The 21,270-nt window shown below is 44.6% G+C and overlaps 2 protein-coding genes and 1 long non-coding RNA gene across 4 annotated transcripts in view; 2 read left to right on the forward strand and 1 right to left on the reverse strand.

Annotated features, from left to right (window-relative positions):
* Positions 1 to 21,270, forward strand: part of LOC144697569 (uncharacterized) — a 721,063-nt gene that overhangs the window by 132,118 nt on the left and 567,675 nt on the right. The window lies entirely within an intron of this gene.
* LOC144697492 (uncharacterized) overlaps positions 1 to 21,270 on the reverse strand; it is a 756,645-nt gene that overhangs the window by 123,719 nt on the left and 611,656 nt on the right. The window contains exon 1 of one of the 2 annotated variants that reach the window (XM_078569497.1): positions 8,494 to 8,572. The exons of the other annotated variant lie outside the window; for it this stretch is intronic. The gene's annotated coding sequence lies outside the window, so the exon portion shown is untranslated. Of the gene's footprint in view, positions 1 to 8,493; positions 8,573 to 21,270 lie in introns of those variants that run through there. 2 annotated transcript variants of the gene reach the window in all.
* The window catches only part of LOC144698483 (uncharacterized), a 169,472-nt gene that overhangs the window by 100,383 nt on the left and 47,819 nt on the right, over positions 1 to 21,270 (forward strand). The gene's annotated exons all lie outside the window — the stretch shown is intronic.

Genomic DNA, 21,270 nt, shown 5'->3' on the forward strand with positions numbered 1-21,270 from the left:
CCTGCAAACGCACCAGCGAATAGACACTAGAGAGACACCATTCACTTGCTCCGAGTGTGGGAAGGGATTCACTCAGTCATCCCATCTGCGAACACACCAACAAATTCACACTGGGGAGAGGCTGTTCTCCTGCTGTGAGTGTGGGAAGGGATTCACTCAGTCATCCGACCTGTGGAGACACCAACGAGTTCGCACTGGGGAGAGACCGTTCACCTGTCCTGTATGTGGCAAAGGATTCACTGCGTCCTCTGCACTGCTGAAGCACCAGCGAATTCACACTGAGGAAAGGCCGTTCAGCTGTACTTCCTGTGAAAAGAGATTCAGGTCTTCAGCCCAGTTCAAAGCACACCAGCGAGTTCACACTGGGGAGAGACCATTCACCTGCTCTGAGTGTGGGTAGAAATTCACTCACTCAACCCAACTGCAGAGACACCAGCGATTTCATAGGTGACAGCAGGGGTTGGATTCTGTTGTTATTGCTGCTGTTAATCACATCCAGGACTGAACCATGTTCATTCTGATAGTTGGGGTTTGTTTCTGCTGATGTTAATAATCCCTGTAACTAGGCTGAAGTTTAATATTCTGGATCTATAGCTGATTGTGTTCACGGGACTGCAGTGGACCAGGAGGCTCCACAAATATCCCCAACCTCAATGATGGAGGAGCCCAGCACATCAGCATGAAGCATTTACAGCAATAATCAGCCAGAAATACCTAGTCAATGATCCATCTCAGCCTCCTCCAGTGGTCCCCAGGATCACAGATGCCAGTCTTCAGCCAATTCGATTCATTCCACGTGATATCGAGAATCGATTAAAGGCACTAGATACTGCAAAGGCTGTGGGCCCTGACAATGTTCTGCAATTGTACTGAAGATTTGTGCTCCATGCTGTGCCCCTAGCCAAGCTGCTCCAGTACAGCTACAACACAGGCATCTACCCATCAATGTGGAAAATTGCCCAGCTATGTCCTGCACACAAAAGCAGGATAAGTCCAACCAGGCCAATTATCATCCCATCAGTCTACTCTCGATCATCAGTAAGGTGACAGAAGGGGTCTTCAGCAGTGCTATCAAGTGGCACTTGCTTAGCAACAACTTGCACATTGACGCCCAGTTGGGTTCCGCCAGGGCCACTCAGCTCCTGACATCATTAACGCCTTGATTCAAACATGGACAAAAGAGCTGAACTCCCGAAGTGAGGTGAGAGTGACTGCCCTTAACATCAAGGCAGAATTTGACCAAGTGCGGCATCAAGGAGCCCTAGCAAAACTGGAGTCAACGGGAATTGGGGGGGAAAACTCTCCGCTGGTTGGAGTCATACCGAGCACAAAGGAAGATGATTGTGGTTGTTGGAGGTCAATCATCTCAGCTCCATGACATCACTGCAGGAGTTCCTCAGGGTAGTGTCCTAGGCCCAGCCATCTTCAGCAGCTTCATCGTAAGGTCAGGAGTGGGGATGTTCGCACAATGTTCAGTACCATTGGTGACTGCTCAGATACTGAAGCAGTCCATGTCCAAATGCAGCAAGACATGGACAATATCCAGTCTTGGGCTGACAAGTGGCAAATAACATTCGTGCCACTCAAGTGCCAGACAATGACTAATTCCAACAAGAGAGAATCTAACCATCGTCCCTTGACATTCAATGGCATTACCATCGCTAAATCCTGTACTATCAACATTCTTGGGGTTACCATTGACCAGAAACTGAACTGGACCAGCCATACAAATATTGTGGCTACAAGAGCTGGTTAGAGACTAGCAATCCTGCAATGAGCCCTCCTGACTCCGCAAAGTCTGTCCAGCATCTACAAAGTGAAAATCAGGAGTGATGGAATACTCTCCACTTGCCTGGATGAGAGCATCACTCAAGAAGGTTGACACCTTCCAGGACAAAGCAGCCCGCTTGATTGGCACCTCTTCCACAAACATTCACTCCCCCTACCACCGACGAACAGTGGCATCAGTATGTACCATCTACAAGATACACTGAAGAAACTCAGCAAGACTCCTTAGCAGCACCTTCCACACCCATGATGACTACCATCTTGACGGACAAGGGCAGCACATACATGAGAACACCACCACCTGGAAGTTCCCCTCCAAGCCACTCACCATCTTGACTTGGAAATATATCGTTGTTCCTTCTCTTTCGCTGGGTCAAAATCCTGGAACTCCCCAACCGCTACAGACTGTGGGTGTACCTACACCACAGGAACTGAAGCGGTTCAAGAAGGCAGCTCACCACCACCTTCTCAAGGGCATTTAGGGATGAGCAGTAAGTGCTGGCCTAGGCAGCGACACCCACATCCTATAAATAAATTCACATATACATATATAATAAGAGACACACCGAAAGTAGCAGAGGCCTAAGGAGAGACAAATACCAGAATGAAATGATATCACCAACTTGGCTCAGTTTTCGTTCCATTTCCGACTGGAAATTTGCGGAGGGCTGATAAATGAACAGAAATAAGAGAACACGTGTGCGTTTGGATGGCTGTCCCTCTAGTTAAACGATAATTAGTTCTGACAGCACTCGGTTAAAATTAGAAACAACGAGAAGCTTAGTCGGCCGGATTCAAACCTTCGTGGGGAGAACCTAATCCATCACCTTAACCACGACTACAGACCTTGCGAGTATACTAATATTATTTGTATGAAATCACAGAATGGTTACAGCAGGGAAAGAGGGCCGTCTGCCCGTTCTGTCCCTGACATTACCCAACCTTTTCCTCGGACACTGCAATTTATACTGTCTCTCCTCGTTCTTCCTCCCAAACTAGGAATGAAAGAGTGAGAATGAAAGAGGAAGAGAAGTGACGGGTTTTGTAGATCCCAGGGGAAAGAGACTCCAAGATCAGTTCATTGTGACAGTTCACACAGCAACAAGAAAACAACATTCCCTGATGAGGGCCAAACCCGGGCGGCAGGAGTGGGAGCGCCGAATAATAGCATGTTTAATTCAAACACAGAAGACTTGTTCAGCCAATAACAGCATCGAGTGTGTTAGACATGAACATGAAGTGAACAGTGAGGTGAAATAGTGCCACAAGCTGCGGATATACAACTTTCAATTTCCAAAACCTACCAACCTCATCAATGCGGCTCCTCTGAAACTTTCAAGGCAAATACTGATCCTTTAAAAGGTGCTGTTCCCAGAACTATATACAGTTCGCCAGGTGTGATCTAACCAGGGCTTTGTATAGCTGTAGCAAATCTTTCCCTCTTTTCTATAGCAGCCTCTGTAACAGGTTGTTCAGCAAGGGGAATTAGATTGTACATATCGACTGAGGAAAATGAGGAGAAGCTTGATCAGAATAAACTTCATTTAAAAATTTAAATTGAAATCAACAGCTAAGGTACTTTTTTTTGGTTCAAAATGGTATAATAATCCCCAGTGCAACTCTTCGTGTCATTGGATCAAGGAAACACTGCAGAATTTAGCAGACTGTTCCTGCTCATCTTTCAATATTATTTTTCTTAACTCAAGAGTTTTCAAGAATGAATTGGACAATTGAGAGGGAGAAACCAGGGTTATGGAGAGAAAGAAGGAAACCAGGACTAATTAGAAAGCTCCCTGCAAAATGCTTAGACATAGAAATGATGGGTGGAAGGGCCTGTTCTTGTGCTGTGCCATTTGATGATGACATTGTTGATCAGTCTGTCTCCAGCATTCCTAATGAGAACAGCCGAATTCCATTTCTTCAAAACAAAGACCCAAAGTGCTGCTGCAGGACGTCACTGCTTAACATTCTAGCCAGGTGCTTTTGAGTTTTAGGATACAAGAAACACCCAGAACTAGCTGTAAATCAGCAAATGGAAGGGAGGGAGGACCTACAGAAAATTACAATCACTCGGGAAATGGTACTGAGAAAATTGTTTGGAGCTGCGGGCTGACAAGTCCCCGGGTCCCGATAGACTTCATCCTAGGGTTTTAAAAGAATTGGCTAGTAAAATAGTTGATGAGTTGGTTTTAATTTTCTAAAATTCTGTAGATTCAGAGAAGGTTCCATGAGATTGGAAAATAATGAACGTAATTCTTTTACTCAAAAAGGGAGGGGGACAGGAAGCAGGAAACTACAGGCCAGTTAGCTTAAAATCTGTCATGGGGAAAATGTTAGACTCTATTCTTGATGATGCTTTAGCAGGACACTAAGAAAAATTCAAGGTAATCAGGCAGAGTCATCATGGTTTTGTTAAAGGCAAATCATGTTTAACCAATTTGCTACAGTTCTTTGAAGTAACGTGTGCTGTATATCATGGGGAACTGGTGGATGTTCTGTACGTAGATTTCCAGAATGCATTTGATAAGGTGCCACATCAAAGGTTCTTGCAGAAAGTAAAAATTCATGGTGTAGGGAGTAACATATTGGCATGTATATTAGATTAGCTAGCTAACAGGAAACAGAGAATAGGCATAAATATGCCATTTTCTGGCTGGCAGGGTGTGATGAGTGGTGTGCCACAGGGATCAGTGCTGGGCCTCAACTTTTTACAATATATAGAAATGACTTGTATGAAGGGACCAAAGATATGTTTGCTAAATTTGCTGATGACACAAAAATAGGAAAGTAAGTTGTGAAGAGGACATAAGGAGGCTGAAAAGGGATATAGATAGGTAAAGTGAGTGGGCAAATATCTAGCAAATGGCAGAGAATGTGGGAAAATGTGAAATGGTCCATTTTTGTAGGAAGAATAAGAAAGAAGCTTCTTATCTAAATGGTGAGAGATTACAGAGCTCTGAGATGTAGAGGATCTGGGTGTCCTAGTGCCTGAATTGCAAAAGGTTAGTGTGCAGGTGCAACAAGTGGTTAGAAAAGCTAATAGAGTGTTATTGTTTATTGTAAGGGGAGTTGAATATAAGCAGGGAGATTATACTTCAGTTATACATGGCATTGGTGAGATCATATCGGGAGTACTGTGTACAGTATTGGTCTCCTTATTTAAGGAAGGATGTAAATGCATTGGAAGCAGTTCAGAGAAGGTTCACGAGACTAATGTATGGAATGATCGGGTTGTCTTATGAGGAAATGTTGGAAAGGTCAGGCTTGTATCTGCTGGAGTTTAGAAGAGTAAGAGGTGACTTGATTGAAACATATAAAATCCTGAGGGGATCTTGTGAGGGTGGATGTGGAGAGGATGTTTCATGAATCTTTGGAACTCTGTTCCCCAAAATGCAGTGAAAGCAGAGTTTTTGAATATTTTAAAGGCAGAACTAGATAGATGCTTGATAAGCAAGGGTGTGAAAGGTTAATTGGGGTAAGGGAGAATGTGGAGTTGAGGTTACAATCAGATCAGTCATGATCATATTGAATGGCGGAGCAGGCTCGAGGGGCTGAGTGGCCTACTCTTGATCTTAATTTGTATGTAATTTGTGTTAGAGATATTAAAAAGGCTCAATTCAACATGTGTTTAACACAAAGCAAATTTATTTCACTTTAATCCACAATATTAATCCCTATAACTAGGCTGGAGTTTATTAACATCAGCAGAAACAGACGCCAATGAATATGGTTCAGTCCTGGATGTGATTAACAGCAAAATCCAATCAGTGTGGTTACTTGTGAACTCACTGCTGTGTGAGCACGTGGGAATTCTGAGTGAATCCCTTCCTATACTTAGGTCAGATGAATAGTTTCTCCCCAGTTTGAAGTTGCTGGTGGACAGTGAGTTGAGATGATCGCTTGAACCCAGTCCCGCACTGAGAGCACCTGAGCAGTCTCTTGTCAGCGTGAACACGTTGATGGGACATTAGGTTCCCAGAACTTTTACAGCACTTCCCACAGTCTGGGCATTTAGAAGGTCTTTCATCACTGTGAACTTGCTGGTGTCTCAGCAGGCTAGATGACTAAGTGAATCTCTTCCCACACTTGGAGCAGGTAAACGGTCTCTCCCCAGTGTGAGTGCACTGGTGTTTAGTGAGGGCAGGTGAATGCTTGAACCCAGTCCCGCAGTGAGAGTACCTGAACGGTCTCTCGTCAGTGTGAACACGTTGATGGTATATGACAAAAACAGAATTACCTGGAAAAACTCAGCAGGTCTGGCAGCATCGGCGGAGAAGAAAAAAGTTGACGTTTTGAGTCCTCATGACCCTTCAACAGAGTTCTGTTGAAGGGTCACAAGGACTCGAAATGTCAACTTTGTTCTTCTCCGCCGATGCTGCCAGACCTGCTGAGTTTTTCCAGGCAATTCTGTTTTTGTTTTGGCTTTCCAGCATCTGCAGTTTTTTGTTTTTATATTGATGGTACATGAGTTCACTGGAACTTTTATAGCACTTCTCACAGTCTGGGCATTGAAAAGGTTTCTCATCAGTGTGACCCCTCTGGTGTTTCAGCTGGTTGGATAACTGAGTGAATCCCTTCCCACACTGGGAGCAGGTAAACGGCCTCTCCCCAGTGTGACTGCGTCGATGAATTTCCAGATAAGATGGGTAATGGAATCCCTTGCCACAATCCCCACACTTCCACGTTTTCTCCCCGCTGTGTCTGCGCTTGTGTCTGGACAGGCCAGATGATCGGCTGAAGCCTCGTCCACACACAGAACACGTATACGGTTTCTCCCCATGGTGAACGGTGCTTTTTCCTTCCATGTTCAAAGTCCGATGATATTCAGGTTACGATAAATTGGGCAACTCCGTCAGATCCTGATGTGATGTTTGGTTTGAGTTTCCTGACTGCAAATCCTCCCCTTCTAATACCCTGCGAAATGTATTAAAGACAGGAAAAAGGGAGTGAGAGAGAACCCACAAAAACACAACGACAGGTTGTGAAATTGAGCTGAATGAATCTGGGAATTTGTGGGGCCGGCATGAGGACAAAGTGACCATGAAAACTGCTGATTGTCATAAAAACGCAACTGGTTCACTAATGTCCTTCAGGGAAGGGAACCTGCCACCCAGTCTGGGCTACACAAAACTCTGGCCTCTATGTGAGCGGGGGGAGAGAAGGGGGGTTGGTTGAGAGAGATGGGAGCAGAAGAGGTGAAGGGGAGGGATTTTATATAGCAACAGCGAGAAAGGGTCTCCCAAACCCACAACCTCCACCACCTAGAAGGACCAGGGTAGCAGGTGTATGTGAACACCATCACCTCCAAGTTTCCCTCCAACTCACACACCGTCCTGACTTGTCTGACATCCAATACTGGATGAACAGAAATTTCCTCTATTTAAATATTGAGAAGACTGAAGCCATTGTCTTCAGTCCACACTACAAACTCCACTCCCTATCCATGACTCCATCCCTCTCCCTGGCAACTGTCTGAGGCTGAACCAGGCTGTTCACAATCATGGTGAAATATTTCACCCCACGATGAGCTTCCAACCACATTGCTTTGTTATCTCCAAGAGTGGGTTTCCATCTGTGAGGGGACTGGGACCTCATTATACATTACATGTACATTATATTTTTTAGAAATAGATATTGATATCCCCATGGCTGTTTCTAACATTTTGAAAACTAGACAAAGACCTTTTAAAATGGCTGAATCTGTATGTGACATCTGAACAAAAGGAGTTGTCTGGCATGATTGGAGAAATTTGGAACTCGTTATCTCTGAAGAGACACTTTCTGTACTGATAAACCTCAGTCTGCCATTTTAACATCTACAAGCAGCAAACAGAAAAGGTGTTCTGCCCAGATTTAATACCTGGCCACAAGTACACTTTCTCCTGGAACTTCTGTGCAGTCGCCTACAAGACTGATTTATCTCTGCATAGTTATCATCGCGTGAAGTCAACTCCACCGGAAAAGTGATTTATACAGCGTAAGTTTTCAGTCTGCCGACCTTCGTGAAGGAATACCTCCGTGGACTTTCAGTCTGGACTCTGGAACTCACGTGAAACACCATTTTTCTCTGCAGTTCCTGCCCTGTAAATCTTAATTTTCTCCATCCCTCTTTTACTGTATGAATGCAAAGGGAGCTACATTGCAAGCCCCACCCACCACCTGAGTTTTGAGTGTGTGTAAATAAACTAACCCTTTGAGTTCATCCTATCCCATGTCTGTTGTGGGGTTATTAATGGAAAATGGATCACTTCAAAATGGGGGGGGGTTGGGAAATAGGCCACCGCTTATAAAGGGGGAAGCAAATCATGAACATCTTCCTGTTAGTGGACTGGAGATGAGAGAAATCAGTGTGGTTTAAATTAATCCCCCTCCTGTCCTTAATACATTGCAGTAACATCATTCGACTTGGCCCTGTCTCAGCTCATGTTACTCAATTCTCATCCAGTCCTCAAGACTTTACTGGTTGGCCTCCTGCATTCAACCCATGATAAACTTGAGTTTATCCAAATATCCGCTGTCTTTGTCCTCTGCACTGAGTCCCATTCGCTCACCCATCATCCTGTCCTCACTGACCACCACAGGCTCCCGGTTAAACAGCAACTCAATTCAAAATTCTCATCCTTCTTTTCAAATCCCTCCATGGCTTTGCTGTCCCCTATTTCAAATCACACAGGTGTTTGAATATTATTCCACAGACAAACATACTTTCAGGCTCTGATGAATTGAGTGACTCTGTCAGGTTTTGATCTGATGTTTGGCTTGAGCTTCCCAACTTCAAATTCTGTTCTTCTAGTATCCTGTTAAAAAAAATCATCCCTGTCAGTCCAAGGAGAAAATTGTGAAGAGACAAACATTTCTCTTGGTTTGAGTTTGCTGTGTGTAAATCCTCCCCTTCTAACCCCCTGTAAAAGGAGTTTCCAAAATCCATCCCTGTCAGTCCAGGATAGAAATTCACAACATTCTCTCCTCCTGCTACCCAGGGGGGGGGGGGGGGGGGATGAGGGGGTGTGGTTGGGTGGAGGGCCTTCCCACGCCCGCGCGGTTCTGCTGTTCTGATGGTGCTCGGCTGTATTTACTCCCTCGGCGTATTCTGGGTAGGTTAATCGCCATTTACCTTATACAATTTAATATACATAGAAGAAATTCAAGGGTCATAATCACAGAAAAGTAGAATGGTATAAAGCGGTGAACTTTATCTACTCCCCCCTCCCCCATATATTAATCATGACAATTCATTTGATTATATAGGAATAGGGTTCTTTAAAAAAAAGGAGTAATATTTATTTCTTTACATTTTCCTAACTCAGGTTCATTGTCTCAATTCTTTTCTTCCTCCCAATCCCTGAGCTCCATCTGACAGTGTAATGTTGCTGAGAGGTGTTAGATTGTAATGCAAACCAACAGGAAGAGAAGCTCAGCGGCTGGCGGACCAAGGGAGCAGTGAGTTCTGGAACAAATCGCAGGTCTGGAGGGATGGACCTGAGTTGACTAATCAAGTGAGTCAGTCTGAACCCTTGCGAAAGAAATTATCTTTTAAAAATTAACTCGAGATTTCTTTTATTTACAAATCAGTTCATTATTTTTCAGTATTTTGTGTTTTCTGGAGTTCCCATTATGAGTTTCAAACACTTCAGTACCAAGTGGATCAGGTTTTTAAAGATCATTCATTGCCCTCTTTCCATGTTGCTGTTAATTAAAGATACCGAGATTGATTTCCCCTCACTCTGCATCCATTTGTGATATTTAGATGAACAAACTCTCACCCTTTTGTACATTAATTGTTTAAAAGGGCATCTGTTCTGTTAGTGGTGAAGCACAGAGTGCACTGGGGCTGGTGTCTGTCGGCTGAAGCCTTTAAAATTCTCATTCTTCTGTTCAATTCTCTCCACTACCTCGCCCACCCCTATCCCTGTGAAATTCTGCCAGTCTCCAACTCTTAAAAACGAGGGACTGTTTCCAGTGCCAGAGGGATTGGTAAGAAGACAGCTGAAACTTGAGGTAATTGACAAAATAAGAAGATATGACATGAGATATACCATTCTGCATTGATTTCTTATGATCTGGAATTCAATACCTGAAACGGTGGTGGAAGCAAATTCAATAGTAACTTTCAAAACTGATAAATTCTTCAATTGGAAAATTTTGCACACCTCGGGGGAAAGGGCAGGAAAGTGGAGCCAGCACAGACACAATGGGCTGAATGGCCTCCTTAAGAACTGTATCAATCTCTGATTTTAAAAACTCACCGTTCCTCTAATTCTGGTTTCTTACTCACCAAAATCCTGCTCACTGATGTTCAGTTTTGTCTCCAGCAGGGCCACACAACTCCTGATTTCATTGCAGCCTTGGTCTAAACATGGACCAAAGAGCTGAATTCCAGAGGTGAGGTGAGAGTGACGGCCATTAAAATCACGGCAGCATTTGACCGAGTGCGGCTTCAAGGTCCCCCAGTAAAATTGTACTCAATGGGAATCAGGATGGGAAATTCTGGAATGATATCTCGTTCAAAGGAAGATGGTTGTGGTTGTTGGAGGGCAATCATTTCAGTCCCAGGACATCACTGCAGGAGTTCCTCAGGGTAGTGTCCTCGGCCCAACCATCTTCAGCTGCTTCATCAATCTCTGTTCTTCCATCATAAATCAGGCTCTGAAATATATCGGCATTCCTTCAGTCACTGAATCAACATCCTGGAATTCCTTTCCTAGCAGCCACTTCCGAACTCCCTTGTGTCTCAGCAGGTGGGATAATTGAGTGAATCCCTCCCCACACTCGGAGCAGGTGAATGGTCTCTCCCCAGTGTGAACCTGTGGACTACAGCAACTCATGAAAGTGTCTCACCTCCGGCTTCTCAAGGGCAATTAGAGATTGGACAACAAATACTGGCCTTGCCAGTCACACCCGCATCCCACGTCAAACTTTTAAAAAGGAAAGAAACTAGAATTGTCTGCTCTGAATTTATATCCTTTGCTGGCTTTTGTAAACTCCTTTTATAGGATATTTGAATGGGAAAATTTACAGCTGGAAACTCAAACCAGACATAATGTCAAAACCTTTACTGGGACAGTGTAGCAGGCCGAGGACAGAAACGTGAGCATGAGAGCAAGCCTTCAGCCTCAGCCAGCTACAATGTTCCAGTGAAGCTAAACACAAACTGGAGGAAAGGGAGTGTATCTTTTGATCAGGCACTTGACTGTGTTCTGGACTTAACATTGAGTTCAACAATGTCAGACCATGAACTATGTCCTCCATGTTGATTTTCTTTCCACCCACCTCCTCCTGCCAAGTGCCAGTCTGTACCTTGTTCTCACGTTTTTCTTTCAGAAAATGCTGACCTTTGTTCTACTACTAACACATTCTATTATCTTGCTTTCAGACATGATTGATCTATATGCTGCTATTAATACCTGCGTTAGTCTTTAATCGTATCATTATCACTGCTTTGTGTTCTGTCCATGACATCTTCGTCATTTACTCACTCCTGACCTCCAACCAATCCTCGCCCTTCTATTTTGCTCCAGTAACCCACCCCCACCCCCTTCATTTTCAGCAGCATAAATTCCATCACATTTCGACCTCTTCAGCTCTGAAGAAGAGTCATACGAACATATGACGAATTCGGAGCAGGAATATGCCAATCGGCCCCTCGAGCCTGCTACGCCATTCAATAAGATCATGGCTGATCTGATTGTAATCTCAACCCCACACTCCTGCCTACACCCAATAACCTTTCACCCCCTTGTTAATTAAGAATCTATCTACCTCTGCCTTAAAAATATCCAAAGACTCTGCTTCAAACACCTTTTGAGGAAGAGAGTTCCAAAGACTCACGACCCTCTGAGAGAAAAACAAATTCTCCTCATCTCTGTCTTAAATGGGCGATCCCTCATTTTTAAACAGTGACCCCTGGTTCCAGATTCTCCCACAAGAGGAAACATTCTCTCCACATCCACCCTGTCAAACCCCTCAAGATTCAAAACGTTAACTATGTTAGTCTCTCCATAGATGCTAACAGACCTGCTGAGTTTTTCCAGCATTTTCTGTTTTTATTTAGATTTCCAGAATCTGCAGTACTTTGCTTCTATTTCAGGTATGAAAGGAGATAGGGGAGAAAATAAAGAAAGTTGTGAGTTCATGACTCGGACAAGGGTCAACTTTTGAGATAGTTTGGCTCAGTGGGCGAGTGGAAGGGAGGGAAGCAGCAGAGGCAGCTGATTGGATTGTCTCAATCGCAGTGACAAAGAAGCTCCATGAACTCCTCACACTTATTGTTGGAGGTGAGGATGGAGGAGACAGGGGAGAGGGAGAGCACTTCAAAAGGAACTAACTTGTGTTCGAGTCTAAAAAGATTCACCACACTGTACTTCACACAAAGCTGATTTATTTTACTTTATCCAGAGTATTGACATCTGTAACTGGGCTGGAGTTTATTAACATCAGCAGAAATGTACCCCTAGCCGGCCTCCCACATTCAACATCCCTGTAATCTTGAGGTCATCTAAAACTCTGCTGCCGGTGTGCTTACTCGCACCGAGTCTTGTTCACCCATCACCCCTGAGCTTGCTGACTTACAAAGGCTCAGGGTTAAGAAACAATACAATTTTCAAATTCCCGCCCTTATATCCTATTCGTCCATGGCCCCTCCTGATCTCTGTAATCTCCTTCGGCCTCACAACCCTCCAAGATATCTGCACTCCTCTATTCCTGGCTTTCTGAGCATTCCTGATTTTAACTGTTCTAACTTTGTTGGCTGCACCTTCAGCTCCAGGCCCATGAGCTGTGGAATTTGCTCCTTGAACATCTCCATCTCTCCTTCCTCCTTTAAGATATTCCTTAAAACTAACCCCGCTGGCCAATCTTTGCTCCTTATGTAGCCCAGTGTAAATGTTGCATTTGAACATTTCTGTGAAACGTCTTGGATCGTTCTATTACTCAAAAGGAGCTATATAAGTACAAATTGTAGTTGTTGATTTGGGCATATATCACTGTTCCTTCATCATCTGCAGCTGGAAAGATATCAAATGCACTGGAGTCAGAGAAAAATCTCCCAGTTGAGGAAATACCCGGGGAGCAGGATGATGTCACCTTGTAATTGTCGCTGTGTGATGATGTCACCACGTAATTGTTGATGTGTGATGATGTCACGGACACAAAACATCTGGGTCTGTGCAAACCAGTGATCACCACACATTATGAAGGATGTGAGGGTCCTTGAGAGGGTGCAGAGGAGATTTAACAGAATGGATCGAGGGATGAGGGATTTTAGTTGCAAGGTTAGGCTGGAGAAACTGGTGTTGTTCAGACCGCAAAGCGCATGCTCCGAACACCGTCCGAAATGCGTATGTCCCATCATACTCAGCAATGCGCATGCACAAGGAGCTTCTGTTGTGAGGATAAGGCATAATCTGTCCCGCAGTGAGAGCTGGGTGACCACTCCGCCATTGAAAGGCCAAATTGTAGAATATCTACCTCCTGTAATCGGAATACGATAGGTGCCATAGGGGCAAGACACAAAATTGTTAAGTCAATTGATGCAACGGCCACATTGCTCTGGGCTCCATGACACTTCTCTCCTGGATGTTATGAACAGCAGAACAAATGTGGTGAACTAGTGACTTCCCCGCCCACTCCTATACATGGTCAGTAGCAATGCTGTGATTGTGGATCAAATCCTTTGAACTTTTAAAGTTGGAGTGTTAACGTGTGGGCAAACTGAATAAAGCCCTTTGCACACGTGAAGTATCTGAATGGTCTCCCACCAGCGAGACTGTGTTGCTGTGTCAGTAAATGGGATGATAGAGCAAATCCCATTCCATTTCCAGCTGGTGAACAATTTGTTTACAGTGTCAGTTTACCTATATGTTTTCAGCTCAGACATGGACCTTGAAATCTACTGGTAATGGGCACCACATTCTTTGCACTGCATAAGAACAAGGAGCAGGAGTAGGCCATTAGGCCCCTCAAGCCTGCTCTGCCATTTAATAAGATCATGGCTGATCTGATTGTAACCTAAAATCTGTATCCCGCAAACCCCCAATAACCTATCACCCCCTTGCTTATAAAGAATATATCCACCTCTGCCTTAAAAATATTCAAAGACTTTGCTTCCACAGCCTTTTCAGGAAGAGAGTTCCAAAGTTTCGCAACCCGCTGAGAGAAAAAAAAATCGCCTCATCTCTGTTATAAATGGGTGACCCCTTATTTTTAAACAGCGATCCCGAGTTCTAGATTCTCCCACAAGAGGCAACATCCTCTCCACAATGGCCCTGTCAAGTACTCTCAGGATCTTTTTTGTTTCACTTATCAGGTAAAGAAAAGCAAAATACTGCAGATGCTGGTTATCTGAAATATAAACAGAAAATGCTGGAATTCTCAGTCTGTGGAGAGAGAAACATAGTTTTCATTTCAGGTCTGTAACCTTTCGTCAGAACTGGACTGCATCTGAATTGTTAATTACACCTCTCAATCCAAAGATGCTGCCAGATGTGGTCAGGGAACTCAAAAAGAAAATGAAAATCCCCTTTGAGGAATGGAATCAGAGGAGAATGAAGGGTGAACTGTCCGACTGACCAGAGACAGTCAAGGCACTTTTCCCTTCTTCACGACGCTGGAACATTGACTCTGATGTTATCAGTGAAATTACTGATCTGAGACATTGAAAGGATTCTCGTTACTGCACATCAGGAATTCAAACCTAATATCGGCTTCGGGACAATCAGAATACTTGGTAACAGGCAAAACACCGAAAGGCTCGAAGGGAGACGGCACCGGTTGTAGGAGAGCTGGTTCCCGGTGATATGGATGTGTCTGCAGTGGGTGGGATCAGACTGTTTCCATGTATCCATAATGAATGTCCCACTCTTTATTTTGGAAGATGAAAACTGATAGCGAATGATGATTATCTGGGTAGTGACAATCTGAAGATTAGTCTCATTGACACCCTAGTTAGGATACCTTGTAGACCAAACTTGTATAAGTCTCTGTGGTGCAGTTGGTCAGTGTGTTTGCCTATTAACTGAAAGGTTTATTAATTCAAAACCATCCAAGGGTGAAGCTTTTAGTGTTTTACCTCCATCAGTATTCATTGTCACACAGTTCCGGGTTGTCATTGGATACTTGAGCTGTAAGATAATCTCCCCAAAACGGTGCCACATCTACTGTTATCTAGTGAGCTCCCAGACAAACAGCTTTTTTTTAAATTAATTTTTCTGTCAAATATAGTGAGTAAAGATTTAGACCTACTTCTAACTCATTAGAAATCTATGAAAATATTGGATTCAAACAAACCCATCAATGATTCTCTCTTCCTCAGCTCCACAGTGAGTGAGACAGGGAAAAGCAGCAATATTCCGACCCCGCACTCTCCAATCACCTGCTGCCAGCAGAAAGCGGCGACTGCAGCTTCAATCAGCGGGTTACTACCCATCCCTGGGACACAAGATACTCCAACCCGGGCCAAACCTCCCAATACACCGAGCACAGGCTCAGGAAAATGGAGGTAGATGATATCCTGGCACTAAGCCTCCGAGCAGCATTTACAGAATACCCGAGTGAGTGAGTCACAATAAAAGTCACATAAACTTTCTAAATCTTTTCACTGTAAAATTCCTTCATTTTATTGAAAAGCTGACTGTTGTGAATCTGAAAATGAGCACCATGGGATTTGTGTTACCGAGTGACTTGTTTTCCATTGTTTGTCCGTCAGGTTTGCAATTCAACTTATGTTGGATACTGAAGCGAATCTCATTTAAAAATGAAGGCACAATGCAGATAAATATTAAACCCAGGAACAAAGCCTGAGGAAAATAGATCACAATGTTTGGAAGGAGGTGCAGCTAAGAAGTGGAAGGTGTGAATGATGTTATTGATGATTGAGAGGAATGCATTGCAGCCTTGGGGCTTTTGTACATCGATTACCTTCGACACTTTGAAATTCAGAACAAGCTGAGGTATCAAGTGGAAAGCAACAGGTGTGTTGGGATATTGGAATTGTTTTGTTTACATGACTGGCTAGCTCAGTCGGCACAGCAGGACACTTTTAAGCACAGGATCGTGGGTTTGATCCCCATGTTGGGCACTGCAATATTTCTAAAATCTTGCTGATTTAAAAAAAACACCAACTAATCGTTACAAGGCAGACATCCACCACTGAAGGCAACTGACAGACATCAAATTCAAGGCACTTTCATGTCGCATCTCTTTCTGCTTCTGTCTCTGCCTCGCCTCCAGCTCCAGGTTCAATTAGCTGCTTGATGCAGACAAAGTCAGTTCATGGGAATGTAAGACTTGTAAGAATGTAAGGCTTGCAGACAAAAGGCACCAGGATCTCATCTTCCTGATTCTCCCAGATACTGATTACAGGAATGTGCACAGTGCCGATTATCCACAGTCACAATCTCCTTCCAGTCTTGTGTACATTGTTCAGCTTTGAAATTGTTCATATTTTCATATTGGATTTCTATGTGAAGAAAGCAGAGCTGTGATAAGCTTATATTGTTCGGCAGATGTACTGCAAGAAGGTTCAGAACAGGCTGATGGTAACAGTGCTCTTTGGATACGGTGAGCTCCAGTGAAGGATTGGCACCATTAATGTGTCGTTCAATTAGTCCTGTAACAAATTTCGTGCTAGAAATGACAAGAAAACTCACTGAATTTACTCTGTGTCTTGGTTTCAAAAGAGATGAATACAAGGCAAGAATGTACATCTCGCTCGAGTGGGTTATAAAATGGCAGAATGTCCCGTGCTGTTGGGAAACGTAAAATTATAGAAACTTACAACACAGAAAGAGGCCATTCGGCCGGGCGTGCTGCTTTCAAAGAGCAGTTGTGATTTGTTGGTCCATCAGGAGTGATATTTGTGCCAGTGCAAACAGGAGGCAGCAAAATATATCCTTCTCACACCCAGATTTTGCCTCACACCAACATCCCTATGGCCAGAGCTTTGCAAACCGACTTCTCTTCTCCTCTCCTTTCATTCCCTCACTCCGCCTCTGTGTTAGTTCTCGACTTGTTCCAAGTGTGATGTTTCCAGCTCTGAGGCGAAACTTCAACTCTCATCCCATTGATTCTGGTCGAGCTGTTCAATATTTTCAATCAATCAGTAATTTACACTCGTTTTAACAATTTCACAAGACCAATAAAATTTCCTTCCTCGGCCAGGAATCGAACCCAGGCCATGGGGAATCCTAACCACCAGGGAAACTGCAAAAGAGATTTAGATTTGGCTTATCTACGCTGCTTTTGCCTATATATTTTTTTTCATTTCAGATCTCTTTCATCACAAAACTGCCTGTTTAGGTTCAACACAAACGACTTCTTCAGCCAATGAAAACAACGGTTGCTGTGAGCTGGAACATGAAGTTGACAGTGAGGTGAAATAGTCCCATAAGCTGCTCATGTGCAACTTTCATTCCAAAACCTTTCAACCTAGGTGTCGATGAAAGCGCCTAATCCGAATAATTGGACATCAGGGAAACTACCGATAATAAAAACAAAAATATCTGGAAAAACTCAGCAGATCTGGCAGCATCTGCGGAGAGGGACACAGTTAATGTTTCAAGTCCGGATGACCCATCAACAGAACTAAGTAAAAATAGAAGAGAGGTGAAATATAAGCTAGTTTAAGGGGAGGGTGGGACAAGTAGGTAATGTTTGACATTTGGCTTATGGAGGCTACTTTTGTCTTTTTTTTTCATTCCTGATCTCTTTCACCAGAGACAAGTTTCTCCGACCAAATGGCCTGTTTAGGTTGAACACAAGCGACTTCTTCACCAATGAGAAGAACCATTGCTGTGAGCTGGAACATGAAATCGATACTTTCCCCCTTTAAGACAGTTCTTAAAGCCTCCCACTTTGACCAAGGTTTAGTCACCTGACCGAATATGAGATTTCATATCATACTTTGTTGTATAATAATCCTGGGGAACGCCTTGTGACGTTTCAACAGGTTAAAGGCGCTTTATAAATAAAAGTTGTTGTTGTAGGATATACGTAGAAAGGGCCAATCTCCTGTTTTATCTTTCACACTGGTACTTTTTAAAAATTCATTCTCGGGATGTGGGCTTTGCTGGCTGGGCCTGCATTTATTGCCCATCTCTAGTTGCCCTTGTGGTGGTGAGCAGCCTTCTTGAACTGCTGCAGTCCATGTGGTGCAGGTACACCCACAGTGCTGTTAGGAAGGGAGTTCCAGGATTTTAACCCAGCGACAGTGAAGGAACGGTAATAGATTTCCAAGTCAGGATGGTGAGTGACTTGGAGGGCAACTTCCAGGTGGTGGTGTTCCCATCTATCTGCTGCCCTTGTCCTTCTAGATGGTAGTGGTTGTGGCTTTGGAAGGTGCTGTTGAAGGAGCCTTGGTGAATTCCTGAAGTGCATCTTGTAGATGGCACACACTGCGTTGGTGGTGGAGGGAGTGAATGTTTGTGGATGTGGTGTTAATCAAGTGGGCTGCTTTGTCCTGGACGGTGTCAAGCTTCTTGATTGTTGTAGGAGCTGCACTCATCCAGGCAAGCAGGGAGTATTCCATCACACTCCTGACTTGTGTCTTGTAGATGGTGGACAGGCTTTGGGGAGTCAGGAGATGAGTTACTGGTCACAGGATTTGTAGCCTCTGACCTGCTCTTGTAGTCACAGTATTTATATGGCTAGTCCAGTTCAGTTTCTGGTCAATGGTGACCCCCAGGATGTTGATAGTGGGGGATTCAGCGATGGTAGTGCCATTGAACATCAATGGGCAATGATTGGATTCTTTCTTGTTTGAGCTGGTCATTGTCTGACAATTATGTGGTGTGAATGTTGCTTGCTGCTTGTCAGCCCAAGCCTGGATATTGCCCAGGTCTTGCTACATTTGACATAGACTGCTTCAGTATCTGAGGAGTCACGAATGGTGCTGAACATTGTGCAATCATCAGCGAACATCCCCACTTCTGACCTTATGATGGAAGGAAGGTCATTGGTGAAGCAGCTGAAGATGATTGGGCCTAGGACACTACCTTGAGGAAGTCCTGCAGTGATGTCCTGGAGCTGAGGAGACTGACCTCCAACAACCACAACCATCTTCCTTTGTGCGCAGTATGACTCCAACCAGCGGAGAGTTTTCCCCCTGATTGCCATTGACTCCAGTTTTGCTAGGGCTCCTTGATGCCACACTCGGTTAAATGCTGCCTTGATGTCAAGGGCAGTCATTCTAACCTCACCTCTGGAGTTCAGCTCATTTGTCCGTGTTTGAACCAAGGCTGTAATGAGGTCAGGAGCTGAGTGGCCCTGGCAGAACCCAAACTGGCATTCACTGAGCAGGTTATTGCTAAGCAAGTGTCGCTTGATAGCACTGTTGATGACCCCTTCCATTACCTTACTGATGATCGAGAGTAGACTGATGGGGCAGTAATTGGCTTGGTTGGATTTGTCCTTCTTTTTGTGTGCAGGACATACCCGGGCAATTTTCCACATAGCCGGGTAGATGCCAGTGTTATAGCTGTACTGGGCCAGCTTGGCTAGGGGCGGGGCAAGTTCTGCAGCACAAGTCTTCAGTACTATTGCCGGGATATTGTCAGGGCCTATTGTCTTTGCAGTATCCAGCGCCTTTAGCCATTTCTTGATATTACGTGGCGTGAATTGAATTGGCTGAAGACTGGCATCTGTGATGCTGGGGACATCCGGAGGAGGCCGAGATGGATCATCCACTCGATGTTTCTGGCTGAAGGTTGTTGCGAATGCTTCAGCCTTATCTTTTGCACTCTTGTACTGGTCTCATCCATCATTGAGGGTGGGGATATTTCTGAAGCCTCCTCCTTCAGTGAGCTGCTTAATTATCCACCACCATACATGACTGGATGTGGCGAGACTGCAGAGCTTAGTTCTGACCCGTTGGTTGTGGGATTGCTGAGCTCTGTCTATCACTTCCCGCTCATGCTGTTCGGCATGCAAGTAGTCCTGTGTTACAGCTTCACCAGGTTGACACCTCACTTTTTAGGTATGCTTGATTCTGCTCCTGGCATGCCCTCCTGTACTCTTCACTGAACCAGGGTTGATCCCCTGGCTTGATGGTAATGGCCGAGTGGGGGATATGTCAGGCCATAAGGTTACAGATTGTGTTTGTGTACAATTCTGCTGCTGATGGTGCCCAAAGCGCCTCATGGATGCCCAGTCTTGAGCTGCTAGACCTGTTAAAGTCTATCCCATTTAGCACAGTGGCAGTGCCACATAAAATGATGGAAGGTATCCTCAATGTGAAGGTGAGAGTTCGTCGCCATGTGGACTGTGCGGTGATTACTCCTACCGATACTGTCATGGACAGATGCATCTGCAGCAGGCAGGTTGGTGAGGATGAGGTCAAGTGTGTTTTTCCCTCTTGTTGGTTCCCTCACCAACCGCTGCAGACCCAGTCTAGTTGCTATATCCCTTTGGAATCGGCCAGCTTGGTCAGTAGGGGTGCTACCGAACCACCCTTGGTGATGGACATTGAAGTCCCCCACCCAGAGTACAATCTACGCCCTTGCCACCATCAGTGCTTCCTCCAAGAGGTGTTCAACATTGAGGAGCACTGATGCATCAGCTGAGGGAGGATGGTACATGGTAATCGGCCGGAGGTTTCCTTGCCCATGTTTGACCTGATGCCATGAGACTTCATGGGGTCCGGAATCGATGTTGAGGACTCCCAGGGCAACTCCCTCCCGACTATATACCATTGTGCTGCCACCTCTTCTGGGCCTGTCCTGCCGATGGGACAGGACATACCCAGGGATGGTGATGGTGATGTCTGGGACATTATCTGTAAGGACTGCTTCCGTGACGATGACTATGTCAGGCTGTTGCTTCACTAGTCTGTGAGACTGCTGTTCTAATTATGGCACTAGCCCCCAGGTGTAAATAAGGAGGACTTTGCAGGGTCGACAGGACTGAGATTGCCATTGTCATTTCCGGTGCCTAGGTCGATGCTGGGTGGTCTGTCCAGTTTCATTCCTTTTTTGAGAATTTGTAGCGGTTTGATACAGCTGAGTGGCCTCAGAGGGCATTTCAGAGTCAATCACATTGCTGTGGGTCTGGAATCACATGTCGGCCAGACCAGGTAAGGACATTAGTGAGCCAGGTGGGGTTTTACAAAAATCGACAATGGTTTCATGGTCATCATTAGACTTTCAATTCCAGATTGCCATTGAATTCAGATTCCACCATCTGGCATAGCAGAATTCCAACATTATTCTGGGTCTCTGGATTACTAGTCCAGCCACAATACCACTACACCATCGCGCCCCCTGTTTATAAAAGGTCACGGTAAAGAAGGATTGAGAGTTTTCAATGTCGGACACAAGTGAAATGGGTTAAAAGAGAAGCAACACATTTCCAATCAGAGCAGAAATAGATGGTGGTTACAGAATAGCTCTGCCACCTTTAGTTTCTTTCCTAGTTCCATCACCATAGGTTTTACCTTACAACCTTATCCTTTGTGTTAAGTAATCTCACCTGCCTCCCAACCTATCACAAACC

The sequence above is a fragment of the Cetorhinus maximus genome, chromosome 23, assembly GCF_964194155.1.
Source record: "Cetorhinus maximus chromosome 23, sCetMax3.hap1.1, whole genome shotgun sequence".
In the NCBI taxonomy this organism is placed as follows: domain Eukaryota; kingdom Metazoa; phylum Chordata; class Chondrichthyes; order Lamniformes; family Cetorhinidae; genus Cetorhinus; species Cetorhinus maximus.